Below are 17,777 nucleotides of genomic sequence, written 5' to 3' on the forward strand. Positions count from 1 at the left end.
AGAGAATACTCAGTTATCTGAAAATAATAGTTGTCACATGCATGCAAGCATTAACAAACTATATCTCATTATTTTAACAACTTGTTAAAATAATCTAACTGGACTTGACTAAGATAAACTAAGTCAACTGATTCTCTCATTATAGAACTCATACTTAATTCCTCAATCAGTGGAGAGAATCAAGGATAAATTCCTCAATCAGTAGGACAACTAATTGCATGTTCTCAAAAGACTTCAAGTTTAATTTTCCATAACTAATTAACTCATGGAGATTAATTAATTAATATTTTAAACTGCTGTTAAGACCAAATTCGTTTTTACTTCCTATAGTTAGACCAGGGACTGCTAAAAATAGGAAGGGACCATGAAATACTATTTTTAGAAGATGCTATTTTTAGTAGTTTCACCTCTCACCCAAGGTGGTCAAAATGCTCATTGGCCAAACTACTATTTTTAGACATCCTATTTTTAGCAGTTCTATTTTTTGCACTTTCTAAATTTAGCATTTCTTATTGCACACTTTTCAACAATCCCTCTCAACAAGAAAGGGGTTATCAGCAACCCCAATCTTGTCTCTATGGAACAAAAACTTTCCCTTTGATAATGCCTTTGTCAAAATATCTGCGTCCTGTTCCTCGGTCGAAATGTACAACAACATCATGATCCTCTTGACCACACAATCCCATAGATGATGATAGCGGATATCTATATGCTTGGACCTATCATGAAACACTGGATTCTCAGAGAGTTTAATGCAACTCTGATTATCACAATATATCACCATAGGATCCATCATCTGACCAAACAATCCCACTAGAATCTTTCACATCCAGATGGCCTCACATGCAGCCTGACTAGCAGCCATGTATTCAGCGTCCACTGAGCTAAGTGCAACTGATCTTTGTTTCCTGCTATACCAAGAAACCACAGCTGACCCAAGGTTGAAGATCCCTCCGGAAGTGCTCTTCCTGTCTGATGGACTACCTACCCAATCTGCATCCATGAAGCCTTGGAGCTTCACTCCCTTTGTCCGCCTATACCATAATCCATATTGTGTAGTGCTTCTGAGATATCTCAGCATATGCTTTGCCGCCTTCCAAAACAACTTGGTTGGCTGAACCATAGCTTGACTCAACTGGTTCACGGTAAAGCACAAATCCATTCGTGTGTTCACTAGATACATAAGTGAACCCACAAGCTGCCGATAAACTGTAGCAGCTACTACCTCACCTGAAGTAGCATCCTCCTTCCTCCAGTTACCTGCTAGAGGAGTCTCCATGGGCTTGCACATCTCCATGTGGAAGCGCCTGAGTATCTCATTGGCATACTTGCCCTGAGACACAAATACTTCCCCATCTCTCTGCTACACTTCCATGCCTACAAAGTAGTGCATGAGGCCCATGTCCTTCATCTCAAACTCTCTTGCAAGGTCCTCCTTGCAAGACTTGATCAACTGATCATCACCTGTCAAAATCAGATCATCAACATAAAGTACAATAATCAATAGCTTACCTTCTACCATGATGTGGTAGAGGTTTGCATCCGCTTCACTCTTGGTGAATCCCAACCCAGTGAAATAGCTATCAATCCTGGTATACAAAGAACGGGGTGCTTGCTTCAGCCCATACAATGCTTGCTTGAGCCGGCACACATGTGACTCATGATCGAAGGTCTCAAATCCCTCATGCTGCTCTATGTATACCTCTTCCTCAATCTCCCCATTGAGGAAAGTTGTCTTCACATCCATTTGATGGATCTTCCAACTCATCTGAGCTGATAGTGCTAGAATCAATCTGATCGATGAGTACCTTGCAACAGGAGCAAAAGTCTCATCATAGTCAATCCCCTCAACCTGTGAGAAACCGAGGGCAACAAACCTTACCTTGTGTTTCTCAATACTACCATCAGTTGCCTGCTTTACCTTGTAAAGCCATAGGGAAGTAACCACTGACTTGTCCTCCGTCTAGGGACAACATCCCACACACTGTTCCACAGGATAGAATCATACTCCTCTACCATCGAATCCACCCAAATTGGCTATTGCACTACCTCCTCAAAAGAAGAAGGCTCGGTCGCTACGCACTCCCCAACCAGGGCCATGTAGCCTGTGTATCTATCCAGAGATCTCCTCTGTCTGCGCTGAGAGGATGGCTGCCCCACATTCTCTCTCATGTCCTGCATCAATCTATTAGCTTCCCTTGAGAATTTCCACCCATCTTTGGAAGACTCTCCAGTAGTGGTGATCTCCACTACTGGAATCTCCACATCATCAGGAGGCTCCTCCTCCTTAGGAACTAATAGTTCCTCATCATCACCATGCAACTTGAGCTCCCTCTCAAGTGACACTCGCATGGCTCGCTGCTCATCAAATTTCAGATCCCTGTGCACTACAATCCTCTAACAGGCAGGCAGAAACACACGATAGTTGTGAGGTGTATCCATGTACCCCACAAGTATTCCTAACTCAGTTGTTGGGTCTAGCTTCTTGCGAGAATCTTTGGTCACATGACAGAAGACTAGTGATCCAAAGATGCGGAAGTGACTCACATCTGGTCGCTTCCCCGAAAAAGCCTCCATAGGTGTCTTCATCCCCAAAATACGATGATGACTTCTGTTCTGAAGATACACTGCTGTATTGCATGCCTCAACCCACAGATGAAGTGGTAGGCCTTGGTCATGCAACATTGCTCAAGCTGCTTCCACAATAGATCTGTTCTTCCTTTCAGCCACCCTATTCTGTTGTGGGTTATGAGGTGCTATGAGTTCCCGTTTAATTCCATCTAAAGCACAAAAGTCTTGAAATTGCTGGGAAACATACTCTCCACCATTATCAGTCCACAAGGCCTTTACTTTCATCCCTGATTCTTTCTCTACCAATGCTTTGAACTCACAAAACTTCAAGAAGGTTTGATCCTTCTTTTGCATGAAGTAGATCCAACATCTACGAGAAAAATCATCAAGAAAATAACGTAGTACCTATTCTTTGTCATGGAGGCTGTAGAGAAGGGCCCACATACATCTGAATGAACTCACTCTAGAATTGCTCCTGCTCTACTATCCTGATCATGAAAGGAAGCTTTTGCATACTTACCCAAAGTGCAACCTTTGCATGTGCTCATTTGCTCCAACTTGCACTTGGGTAATCCAGTAAAAATTTGCTGCATGATCTTCAAGGCCCCATGATGCAAGTGGCCCAGTATCCTATGCTATAACTCACCAATATCTTGGCCATGCACCACCTCTGCTTTGGAACTCAATGCACCACAGTCTTCTACCTATGACTTATAGAGATTCTTAATTCGAATCCCTATCTGTTTGGTTTGTCCAGTGCCGATATGCCTTAGGAAAGCCTTTCCCAAACTAAAGACTACATCATAGCCTTTATCCTCAAGCATAGCAATAGACACAAGATTCTTTTTCAGCCCTGGTACATACATAACATTGGAATGAGTGAGGGGAAAACCATGCTCCCTCTGAAACACAACCATACCTTCACCTGAGACATGGTACTTTCTGTCATCGCCCATCTCAATCTGTATCTGGAGATCCTTCTCCTCCAAAGTGTTGAAAATATTCTTGTCACCTGACATGTGGAAAGAGGCTCCACTGTCCAAGTACTAAACACATCCCATGCTGGATGGAACCATGCATGTAATAAGCAAGAAATCCATCTCAAACTGTGAAGCTAGTGCATCACCATCAGATTCCTTGGAGGAACCTTTCTTGGACTTCTTCTTTGGACAATTAGTAGCGTAATGGCCCAACTCATGACAATGAAAGCATCTCACCTTCGACTTATCAAACTTCTTCCCTCCTTGAGAAGACTTGGATTGGGATGCCTTCCCTTTCCCTTTCTTAACTTTAGATGCTAAAGCCAATTTCTCTTCATCATCATGTTTTGTTGAAGATCCATCCCTGGTGCTCCGTATGATCTCCTCCTGCATCAAATCCGACCATAATCATTACCAATCTGGCAATTTGTCCCTTCTATTCATTGAGTCCTGGTAGCTATGCCAGCTCTTAGGAAGGCCAAGGAGTGATAGACTCACCATATCATCATCAGCTGTAGTGACCCCTAAACTTGCAAGCTCATCCCTACAAGTGGTGAGCTTGTTCAAGAATGTAGAGATAGTGTCACCCTTTACGCACTTGATCTTGCGAAGTTTGTCCTTCAGTGCCAGCTTCCTCTGATCACTGCTATTCTGATATAAATCTTTCAATGTTTTCCACATTACATGCAGAGTCTCCTTCCCATGGAGGCTCGAGATTATGTGATCTTGAACTCCCTTCAGGATGATTCTCCTAGTTCTAGCCACACACTTCTTCCATTCCACCAGTTGAGTAGCATCAGTAGGCTTAGGGACATCTTGATCAATGAAGTCCTTAAGGCTGTTATCTTCCAATACTGCCTCCATGCGATCCTTCCAAGCTATGTAGTTTGAGCTGCCATCCAGGGCATACTCAAGCCTCAAACCATAGAAAGCCATTACTGAAATGGATGTGATAAGAACTTGAGATCTATATCCCGAATAATAAACTTCAAATTTCTCTTGCTTGTATACTGTTCTTCCTTGATCACCTGTGCTCTGAGACCATGTAGAAATTTCACTTGTAGATCAAACTGATATATGCAATGTACTAAAGCATAATACTTGATCTAGTTCTACAAAACATTAAGCAGAAGCATAATCGATTTCATGAGCAACATCAAGCATAAACATATATAACTGAGTAAGAGAAATAATCAACCATAACACAAGATATATCACTAGGAAAAGCACCAACATAAAACCCCAACATTGTATTATCAATCAAGTGGAAATCCTCTTCAAGTTACAAAACGAATCAGCTCAAGAGCTATCCTGTACTCTCTGCAATCAAAAGATGAAGATCATAGACTCCCTAGGCCTCAATATATAGGCCAAAAGTCCTCCAAGCTCCTATATCACGTAATTCTCTTGGAAATATATCCTTCTCCAGGAAAGGAATATTCACCTAAAATATCCTAGCAACTGATAGTACACTGTCCCACTATCTGAACTCAACTGGGTCTCTATCTGAACTGACATGCATCAATTATCCATGAGAGAATACTCAGTGATCTGAAAATAATAGTTGTCACGTGCATGCAAGCATTAACAAACTATATCTCATTATTTTAACAACTTGTTAAAATAATCTAACTGGACTTGACTAAAATAAACTAAGTCAACTGATTCTCTCATTATAGAACTCATACTTAATTCCTCAATCAGTGGAGAGAATCAAGGATAAATTCCTCAATCAGTGGGACAACTAATTACATGTTCTCACAAAGACTTCAAGTTTAATTTTCCATAACTAATTAACTCATGGAGATTAATTAATTAATATTTTAAACTGTTGTTAAGACCAAATTCGTTTTTATTTCCTATCGTTAGACCAAGGACTACTAAGAATAGGAAAGGACCATGAAATGCCATTTTTAGAAGATGTTATTTTTAGCAGTTTCATCTCTCACCCAAGGTGGCCAAAATGCTCATTAGCCAAACTGCTATTTTTAGACATGCTATTTTTAGCAGTGCTATTTTTAGCACTTTCTAAATTTAGCATTTCTTATTGCACACTTTTCAACACAGGTTACCAAACATTTTTACATACTGACCATGTTGCAATTAAATACTTGATGAATAAACCTAATGTGAATGCCTCAATTATTAGATGGTTACTTTTATTACAACAGTTTGATCTAACTATTATTGATAAACTTCGCAAGGAGAATGTTGTTTCATAGTTTTTATCCAAATTAACTTTGCCTGCAGGGGAGGAAGGTATGGTTGATGATCAGTTACCAGATGAACATTTATTCGCCATTTCAGTTCTCTCTCCATGGTTTTCTGACATAACAGACTACTTGGTGTCTGCACAGTTTCCATTGAACTTGTTCTCCAAGGATAAAAGCAAGATTGTGAGGAAGAGCACCCCATTCAATTGGATTCGAGGCAACCTCTTCAAACTAGGCCCAGATCAAATTCTGAGAAGGTGTGTTAGGGGGGAGGAATTCTTTGACATCCTTCTAACCTGTCATGATGGGCCTTGTGGAAGTCACTTTTCAGCCAAGAGGACAACATTCAAGGTGCTACAAGGTGGTTATTATTGGCCCACTCTTTACCAAAATGTGAGGAGGTATAATAGTTAGTGTGATCAGTGCCAAAGGATGGGAAAACCTATTCCAAAGGAGGAAATGCCTTTGCAACTTCAAGTGACTTTCTGCAATTTGACAAGAGGGGCATGGACTTCATTGGACCCATTGACCCTTCATCCAGGAAAAAGTAGTACATCATTGTGTGCACTAACTATTTGAGCAAGTGGGCTGAAACCAAGGCAATCAAGGCAACAATAGAGGAGAAAGTAGCTGAGTTCTTAAAGGAAAATGTATTTTATAAGTTTGGGTACCCTAGAGAACGTGTCATTGATCAAGGAAGCCATTTTACATCTCACATGATTGAAAATTTGTTAAGCCAGCACAATATCAAGCATAAAACATCTACTCCTTACCACCCACAAGCTAATGGGCAAGTGGAGATGACCAACAGAGCGCTGGAGGGAATTCTGACCAAAGTGATTAGCAGCAACATAAAATATTGGGTAGATAGATTAGTTGAGGCCACTTGGTCCTACAATACCTCCTAGAAGACCACCACTGGGTTCACTCCTTATGAGTTGGTCTATGGGAAGAAGGCCCTGCTATCCATTGAATTTGAGTACAACACATTAAGAATGGTAGCACAACTAGATCTAGATCTCACCAGGGCACAAAAAGAGAGATTGCTCTAGTTGAATGGGTTAGATGAGTTTAGAATGCAGGCCCTCTTGCACACAAAGGTGACTCAAGTTCAAAGGAAGATCTGGCATGACAAGAACATAAAGGACAAACAATTTTAAGAAGGTGATTGGGCTTTGTCATATGATTCTAGATACAAGGATTTTAAAGGCAAGTTAAGGACTAGATAGTTAGGGCCTTATGTCATAGAGAAATGTCATGATAATGGTTCAGTGCATATAAGAACCATTGATGCAGAGGCTATTCCTTTACTTGTCAATGGGCAAAGATTGAAGGCCTATAAGAAGCCCTGTTAAAGAAAAAAATCATTAATCGCATCAACAAGACAGTGATGGTAGTGGAGCAAGTCTCAGCTTCTACCCCATGAGGTCACTGAAAAAAAAAAAAAGAGAGAAAAAAGAGAAAAGGAAAAAAAATAAAGAGACTCAGGTGAAAACCTCCATGACGCATCTGAGTCCCACTGTTGGGTTAAAACCTCTTGAGGAGGCCCAACGGTGTCAAAAAAAAAAGAGATATAAAAATATCTTTGGGTGAAAACCTCTTTTGAGGCACCCAGGGAAAGTAGCTAGGATGAAAACCTCTTGGAGGTATTGGGCTACTAGTTTGTCATTATTATTATCACTCTTTAATGCCTATTTCATCCATTTTTACCATTCTTTATCACGTCATTTATCATACTTTATCGTATAATTCCATTTTATAATTATTTATGCTCTTAAGGATAAATATTATTTCTTATCCTTTATTTTTAATAAATTGATGATTATTATGCATGATTTTACCAATTATGGTTTATTAATAAATTTGTTATAACATCACTCACCATTTTAGCCTCCAAGATATCTTCCATATTGCATATTTGATCTCCAGCTCATCATTAAATGTGGCAACTCAGAAATTCGCTGGAATAAGAAGCAACAGTTTTGTATTGGACATTTTGCAAAAATGGAGGAGAATCTGGAAAATCAAAAACATGGGTTTTGTTCAGAACGGACCATATTAATTTTGTGAGAAGCAGTTTTCCCAAATTCGGTCTGTATTAAGAGAAATGGAAGGTTCTCTGAAGACGTTTTTCTCAGATTTGATGTTGCGGCCTGTTTCCAAATTATCCCAGTTGCAATACCAAATTCGACCTATTTCTGTTGAATGCTGATGGAAAGATATTTCAGATATGATCTTGCTAATCAATTTTTTGTGAACAATCCAATTTTGTAATGGGAATCATATTGTAATCATCTCGGTTGTAACTTCTCTTTTCTCTCTGTGTATTTAAATCAGAACAGAAATCAAAGAGAGAAATAGATTATTATAAGGATTATTAGAGACAGGATATGATAGGATAGGAGGAAAGGGGATGGATCTCTATTATTTCAAATTGTAAATTTAATTTACAGACTCGTGTTGTCAAGAGAACGTGATCATATTGTAATGTTACTCAAGTTCAATGATTAATATATAATTTGAGGGTGTTGTTCATTCACCTTACCTGAGGTAGCTCAGCAGCATTCGCTAGCGGCTAAGGGCCCGGCCTCTGGTGGATTAAGTTACTTCTCTGTATTATATCTTTCTGATTTTTGCAAGTTTGATTAATTTGTTAATTTTCCCATCTTTTGCGCTTTTTATTGTTTTCCCGTATTAAAGGAATATTTGTGCTTTATATGATTTACAGCACTGTCGTTTGATTCAGTTTACATTCATTGTAGATTAAGTTACTTAGATAATTATTCAGATTGATTTAATCAACTGTAAAGAGTTTGGTTATTGTTATCGAACTCTCAGATTGATATCATTTCCATCTGGATTTCTTTGTAGAGATTGAGTATGATTTAGATTGAATCAGCTAAGAAGAGATGAGTTATTGCTACTGTGTTCTCGGCTGATGCTATTGTTAATTGAATTGCTTGTGTGAGATTTGGTTATGATTTCAGGAAAGGTTTGAGTCTTGAATCTTAGATGTCATATTTCCTTTAATGATTGCAATTTGAATTTATTAGATGCATCCATTTACTTTTGTATCAAGTTTTATAGTTCAACTTAAAAAGCATTACTGTCTAGATTTATAGCTTGCACATATTGTGTACACTCTTGAAACAAAAATACTTACCTAGGTTGATAATTAATGTGGGATAAATAGGAGTTTTAAAAGGCACCTTTTATCAACCAACATTTTGGCACCATTTCCAGGGAGGGTGTTGCCATTTCACAGAGAGTGATGTATGTTTGATATTTGCCACCGGGAAAGAATTGGGTATTAAAAATGGAAGGTAAGAACCTACGAAACGAGCAAGTAAAGTGCTTGCTCCTCCGTCCGCTTTTCAGCACAATTGCATAGAAGTTGAAGTAGGTGTTTGATATTTGTCTGCTGTGAAAGAATTGGGTATTAAAAATGGAAGGTAAGAACCTGCGTAACGAACAAGTAAAGTTCTTACTCCTCCACCCACTTTTCAGTAGAATTTCATAGGAAATTTAGAGGTAGAATTTTTGAAAAAAAACTCATAATTCCACTCAAGTGGTGATATAAGCACCACCCATTTCACTAACCAATTGATAGGAACATTTGAAGGAGGAGCCTCGAAGAAACACATGAAAAACATCTTCTATTATGGTAATAAATGACTCACATTGCAACTTTTGAATTTCCTATCAAAGATCTAGGAGGAGTGACACAAATGCACATAATTCCCCCATCTTCTCTACCAAATTTTTATGGTTTGACAAATGAAGATCCATATACATTCTTATTTGAGTTCGAAATACTTTGTAGAGGATATGATTATTGCACTAATGTTCAAAGGTTGAAAGTGTTTCCTCTTTCTTTAAAAGGAGTAGCTCTTCGATGGTTCATGAGCCTAGTTGGGAACTGCATCCAAACATGGGAGGACATGAAGAACATATTATTGAAGAAGTACCAAGACTACTGCAAATCCAATGAAGATATTTCGATATGATACAAGGGGAAGATAAAAGCTTGGAGGACTATGTGGAGCTATTTTGATACAACCTTCAAAAATCAAAGCATAAGTATTTGGAAAAAGAGATCTTAAAAACACTCCTACTCAAAGGAACCAAAGATGAATTTTTAGAACTCTTAAATCCGATAGGAAAAGGTGATGTTTTTCAATTGTCATATGATGATGTTTGTGAATTGTGCATAAGGTATTCAAGAGGAATCTCCAAGGCTGGTAAGAATTCTAGAGAATTTTCTTCTTTCTTTTCCAAATCTACTACAAGAATAGGAGACACAAGAGCTGAAATCAATGTTTTATTGGAAAATTTTAAAGTTGATTTTATTAGCTCTCTAAATTAAAGATTGGATGTTTTGCAGGTTCAGAAAAATCAAGAAATAGAAGATTTCTTTTTACCCTCATTACCGAAAGGAGCATCCCTTAGATAGTTGTTCCTCCTTATCTAGGATGGAAGTAGCATATCAAAGAGATGGGGAAGCTACAACAAGGACAAAACCATGGAAATCGTGGCCTACATGTATGGTACAAAACAATTCCTCTCCATCTTCTTACTTTCATAATCCATTATGGAATACTCATGTGTTAGGGCAGCCATGTCAATCTCAATATAACCACCACCAATCTTGTCTACAAGTTTGGCATGGTTCATATTATGATTGCATGAATACTCTCCCTTATCTTGTAGCACAAACACATCATCCATATTCTCCACCAGCTCTTCCACAACATCTTGCTTGCCTATCAAAATTATCCACTCAACCCAATCAACTACATCATCAGAATGCTCCATTCCGTACACAATTTCCTGCTCAACTCATTCCACACCCTCACCATAATAATCCGGTACAACATGCTTACAGTGTTGAACTACAAAATTTACCCACCCTTCCCACCGATTATATCTCACATGCAGCATTGGAGAAAACTCATATTGAGATTCAGAATGTTTCAAATCCAAAAATTGTAGAGGTTATGGAAAAAAATGAGGTTTCTTCTAGTTTGCATCAACAAGCCATTTTAAAATCTCAAGAACTTCATGATATGATGGCTATGGGAAATCAAGAAAGTAAAGGATATATTGAAAGATATATTGAAGATTGGTTTCACTCCATCATTTGTTTGTAGCATCACTCCATACTTCAACAATTTTTGATACCATCTTTTCAAGGGAAGTTGGCTTCTCATACCCTAATATTTATTAACATGCATTTTTCAAATTTGGGTATGCACATACTTGAAGCCTTATTTTGAAAATGATTCCACTGGAAGTACTCTTATACGTAATCATATTCATTCTTCAAATTAGAGTAGGTTAGTGTAAAAAATAAAATAAATAAGGACATAAATAAATACATTTTGTTTTTATGTAAAAATGGTTGTTTTTGTTGCAACACGTTGTGGAAATCAACATCAGTGATAAATGTTTTAATTCATTTGTGTATGTAGATGAATTATAATGGAAATAACAGTTCTACAAACACTCATATTCATTTTTATCACCGATTTGAAAAAAATGTTTGAATATCATATTTTTTGGCTTGTGGGCTTGATGAAATTTCTGAAAACATAGCTGGGACAATCATGTTTTGAGGGACCAATAGGGAATATTTTTAAAACCTGTTTTTATCCTAAGTAGCCCTTGATTTCTACTTTCCAACCCAATTTGAATCACTCAATTTTGATTTGAAACGAAACTGTTATAACCAAAACATTGACAGGGTGTCTAGTAGGCAGCTTAGGAACAGAGTTGGGACAGTGAGTTTTTGGAGGCCTAAATGACTATAGTTTTAAAAATTGTTTATAGCTTAAGTAGAACTTGATGTCTACTTTCCAACTAAATTTTAATCACTCAATTTGGATTTGAAACAAAAAATTTATAACCAAAACATTGACTGGGTGGCTAGTAGGAAGCTCAGCAACAGAGCTGGGACAGTCAGTTTTTGGAGGCTTAAATGACTATGTTTTGAAAACCTGTTTCTACGATATATTTCCCTATGAATCTATTTACAAGGCAATTTGAATAACTCGTTTTTTGATATCATATGAGAAATTTATGACCAAAATACTGACTGTCTATCGTAAATCAACACTCTTAAAACTCTGTTTTTCCTGCTGTTCACTAGAGTATTTGACCCATCAATTCCTTTTGTTTTTAAAACATGTTTCTATTGGAGATAAATAAATGAATCTCATTTCATTTCCAATTTGAATCATTTGAATCTGTCATCAAAAGAAAAATCTATGCTTAAAATATCCACTGTCGGTCTAAGATAGGAAATCGAAAATGACTCCGTTATGTAGGTTGTTCTAAGTAAAATTGACATATCATATCATGGAATTTTTAAAAATTGTTTCTATTGGTGATATAAATTTGAATTAGCTCTCATTTGGCTTTTGAAGCACTTGAATCAGACCAAAAACAAAGTAGTTGTGATTAAAACACTACTGGTTAGTATGGTAGACCACTGCTCTCTCGCAGGTGACAAATAAATTTTGCTTTGTTATTTTTTTCGTGGATATTTTTTACAGAGTAACTACTTGTTAGCTTTTTGCATAATTATTAGATTATGGGAGCCCAATCACCTCTCTTTCTCCATGATTTAATGTTTTATTGCAGGTAGACACTCGTTTTTTGCATGTCTTAGGAGAATAAAGAAGGTCAATTTATAGACGAGTGATTCTTGAAACAAATTTTAATGAAACAAGGGAATTTCATCCAATTCATTACCTAACGAATTCATAACATAAGAAATGAAGAATTGATTTCCATTCGAAGATTCACGTCGCTGCTACCAATACATTTTTCCAAGAGATCATTTTTTTCATTGACAGATTGATATTACCTTAGGAAATAACATCATAGCTGTTGTAACTTAATTTATTTATTTACATAATGTTTTTAAATAAAGTGTTGCTTCTTTTCTGATTTCTCTTATGTTTTTGTGTTTTAGGTGTTGCTTACTTCAAATTGTAGTTTTCGCTCCATTCGCAATTAAACAATGAGGACCCCACCATGCAAGTTTCAGTTGCAGAAGGCAACTCTTCGGCAGTCCCAATTCTGTAAAAAGTTATTTTGTGACTTGTGATTGTTTCTTGTGTTTTCCTTGATTCCTTTTCTTTCTTTTGTATGATTTCCCTTCTGTTGTTTAGAGCAGTAGGGATGATTTCTTGTTTGTCTTGTTTTTCTCTCCCTGTTTTCTTTTTGTTGTTCCCTATGGGGAACAACACTTTTTCGTGTGCATTTTTTGTTGTTCCCTACAGGGAATAGCTGTTGTTCCCTATAGGGAACAACACTTTTTCATGTGCATTTTTTTGCTGTTCTTTACAGGGAACAACTGTTGTTCTCTCTAGGGAACATCACTTTTTTCGTGTTCATTTTTTGTTGTTTCCTACAGGGAACAACACTTTTTCGTGTGCATTTTTTTGTTGTTTCCTATAGGGAACAACACTTTTTTGCGTGCATTTTTTTTTGTTCCCTACAAGGAACAACTGTTGTTCCCCATAGGGAACAACACTTTTTTGTGTGCATTTTTTTGCTATTCCCTATAGGGAACAACACTTTTTCGCATGCATTTTTTGTTGTTCCGTACAGGAAACAACACTTTTCGTGTGCATTTTTTTGTTGTTCCCTATGGGGAATAACACTTTTTGGTGTGCATTTTCTTTGTTGTTCCCTATAGGGAACAACACTTTTGTGTGTATTTTCCTTTATTGTTCTCTACAAGGAACAACACTTTTTCTAGTGTTTTTGCTGTTCCCTAAAGCAAAAAACACTTTTTGGAATGTTTTTGCTGTTTCTTCAAGGGAACAACACTTTGGGAGTATTTTCGAGTATAACCCTTCCTTCCTCTTATGAGATTATTCCTAGTTCATCTCAACCACATTTTACCGATTCCCTTTCACGACATGAAGTACACTACTTTTATGAGGACAAGAATTATGGATTCTATTGAAGCGAGTTAATATCATTCATGTTATGATCTTTAATAGGACAACTTCTTGATGATAGATTCTTTTCAAAAGGGACACAATTATTTATATACTACTTTACTACATTGTTTTCTATTGTACATGATACTGATTGATCATCTTAATACCATGCTAGTTCCACCTTTCCTGGTTATAATCTTCTCTGTCTGTAATAAATGAGATTATGGGTATATTTTTTTCTATTGACATGATTCAACTTCTTCCATCATCCCTACTCTTAAGAAGTACTAAACCTCCCTCTAATTATCATAAAAATGTGTAATAACAACAAAATTTTACCTACAAATAGAGGATAGGGGATCTCATTAAGAGCCAGCCTACCATGTTCATAAGGATGTAGCGAAGTGACATTTCCACTATGCCCACCACAGCAAGGTTATGATCCATTGGATAGCCAAAATATCCTTGGAACAGAAGGTATCATCACGAGCCGGCCTGATCACTTTTGCTACATCCCAGTGAATGGCAGTGTGGTTATCTAGTTACCATGCTAGCACACTAATCTCTTCTGTAGAACAGCACTGGAACTCTCCATTTATAAATTGAGGATCCTGGCTCATACGGGTTAAAAAGCAACCCTGCCAAGGCTATGGACGCTTGTTGGCAGCAGAGGCTCTACTTATGGTATTGAAGTTATATCTTATCATCAATTATTACTATAATACCCTTTTCTTATTATCTCTATTTATCGGAGAAGTTATTTCCTTAAATTTTCCCTGTTTTGAACCTTTGCGCATGAGAAATTGTTTTCCAATCAATCACATCATTTTAAGCTAGAATACTGTTAGAAAAGCATATTTTTGGCATATTGTTGTACTTTTTCTTTTTTGCATAACTTATCATCAATCCAAAGTGTCCTATCTCTTATTCATAACTATGTTTACACACTCTGCTCTCATTATAACCATACCTCTCACCACCCTATCATTGATATGTGTACTCTACTTCATTTACTGTCATATTGTTCATTCCCTTGCCTTGCCTTCAACACAACACCTTTCATATGCTTTATGGTCATGGAATCCCTTTTCCAATTGGAGGGGGGAATGTATGCATTATGGGATAACATGCGATATAATTACTGAACTCTGCCATAACTTGATGATTTGACAAGATATTAGTATTACATTTATACAAAAAAATTTCTAATTGAAATTTTGCATGCATATTATCTCTTGCTATTCAAAACTAACACAGTGGATTCAAGAAAATTGCATGCTAAATAGTGATTTGTTTACAGGAGAACAACAAGTATGGGGGGGAAATTCTATTCGTAGCATGGCCACACTATTGCAACTAATAGAAGAGGCTTGAGCAACTCTCGAACGTGAACAATTGTTTAGACCTGATGTGCTTGCATGGCTTCCACCTTTTGCATCACTTTCAGTATCCACTCAGCCTACATCAGCTTCAACAAATGCCAGTCCATACATGTCATTCCACTTTTTTCTTTTCAAAGGTAAAACTTGAGGTAAAATAGCATAATTTTTTGATTTATTACAAATTTAGGAGAATTTTATAAAAATCCATTGAGCATTATTTATCATCCTTCATTCCACATTTTTACCACTTCTCATTTTTCAAAGACATATAATCTTTTAGTTTGGGGGAGTGTTACTTTCATTCATTTCTTTCTTATGACCATGCCATTAATATTCTTTATCATCCATTGATCTTCTTATTCATTCTCAACACCTCCCTTATTCTATGTTGTTTTACACCAAACATACATTTCAACAGCTTGTAGCAACCACCTCTATTTGTTTTCTAGCATTGCATGAGGGCATGCTAATTTTTCTGTTTTGGGGAGGAATTGTGACACATGATGGATGTTTTCTACTTTCTTTCTCATTTAAGGCATACAATTTCATTTTTATACAGTGCAAAAATTGATTTGCATATATCTTTAAAACTATGAACTGAATTCTTGTGATTTCTGGATAACAAAGAGCTATCATTAAAATACACAAACCTAGATAATTTCAAGTTAAATTAGTTCATAAAATTTCGGAAATCATACACTATCACCTACAACCAATTTTTTTATATCTCATGATCCGTACATCAAAATGATCTGATTTTTGGATCATAGAAGCATTAATATAGTAGAAATCTACTTGGAAAATTTCAGTAAAATCTGATTTGTAGTTTTTGAGAAAATGGTTAATGGAGTTTGCTATTACCTATATCATATTTTGCTGCAACTTCATATACATATAGTTGAACGTCAATGTAAAAATTGTTACGCTTTCATCAAGATTGCTAAAATTGAATATTCATTATTTGAGGAAGAATTCATTTGTTCCATCCATTTCATGAGTTGGGATGAACAATTTTTGTATTATTGCTTGATTAATAAAAAGACTTTGGGTTGTATGAGGACATGGGGTATGTTGGGCCGCTAGTTTTTCATTATTATTATCACTCTTTAATGCCTATTTCATCCATTTCTACCATTCTTTATCATGTCATTTATCATACTTTATCATATAATTCCATTTTATAATTATTTATGCTCTTATGGATAAATATTATTTCTTTTCCTTTATTTTTAATAAATTGATGATTATTATGCATGATTTTACCAATAATGGTTTATTAATAAAATTTTTCTAACGTCACTCACCATTTTAGCCTCCAAGATATTTTCCATATTACAGATTTGATCTTCAGCTCATCATTAAATGTGCCAACTCAGAAATTCGCTGGAATAAGAAGTGACAGTTTTCTATTGGACGTTTCAGGCAAATGGAGAAGAATTTGGAAAATCTGAAACATGGGTTTTGTTTAGAACGGACCAAATTAGATTTTTAATGAGTGGTTTTCCCAAATTCAGTCCGTATTAAGATAAATGGAAGGTTCTCTGAAGACGTTTTTCTCAGATTCGTTGTGGCCGGTTTCCAAATTATCCCAGTTGCAATACCAAATTCGACCTGTTCCTATTGAATGTTGATGGAAAGATATTTCATATATGATCTTGCTGATCAATTTGTTGTGAACAATCCAATTTTGTAATGGGAATCATATTTTAATCATCTCGATTGTAACTTCTCTTTTCTCTCTGTGTATTTAAATCAAAACACAGATCAAAGAGGGAGATAGATTATTATAGGGATTATTAGAGATAGGATAGGATAGGATAGGAGGAAAGGGGATGGATCTCTATTATTTCAAATTGTAAATTTAATTTACAGACTCATGTTGTCAAGAGAACATGATCATATTGTAATGTTACTCAAGTTCAATGATTAATATATAATTTGAGGTTGCTGTTCATTCGCCTTATTTGAAGTAGCTCAGCAGCATTCGGTGGTGGCTAAGGGCCCAACCTCTGGTGTATTAAGGTGCTTCTTTGTATTATATCTTTCTGATTTTTGCAAGTTTGATTAATTTTTTAATTTTCCCATCTTCTGCGCTTTTTACTGTTTTCTTGTATTGAAGGAATAATTGTGCTTTATATGATTTACAACACTATCATTTGATTCAGTTTACATTTATCGCAGATTAAGTTACTTAGATAATTATTTAGATTGATTTAATCAACTGTAAAGAGTTTTCTTATTGCTATCGAACTCTCAGATTGATATCATTTCCATCTGGATTGCTTTGTAGATATTGAGTATGATTTAGATTGAATCAGCTAAGAAGAGATGAGTTATTGCCACTATGCTCTCGGCTGATGCTATTTTTAATTAAATTTCTTGTGTGAGGTTTGGTTATGATTTCAGCAGAGGTTTGAGCCTTGAATCTTAGATGTCATATTTCCTTTAATGATTGCAATTTGAATTTATTAGATGCATCCGTTTACTCTTGTATCAAGTTTTATAGTTCAAATTAAAAAGCATTACTCTCTAGATTTATAGCTTGCACATATTGTGTACACTCTTGAAATAAAAAGACTTACCCAGGTTGATAATTAATGTGGGATAAATAGGAGTTTTAAAAGACACCTTTTATCAACCAATAGGAGGTAGACTAGTTGTTTGAAAAAAACAAAA

The sequence above is a fragment of the Pinus tabuliformis genome, chromosome 1_1 (assembly GCF_031772625.1).
Source record: "Pinus tabuliformis cultivar Carrire ecotype Pingquan chromosome 1_1, CPIR1, whole genome shotgun sequence".
In the NCBI taxonomy this organism is placed as follows: domain Eukaryota; kingdom Viridiplantae; phylum Streptophyta; class Pinopsida; order Pinales; family Pinaceae; genus Pinus; species Pinus tabuliformis.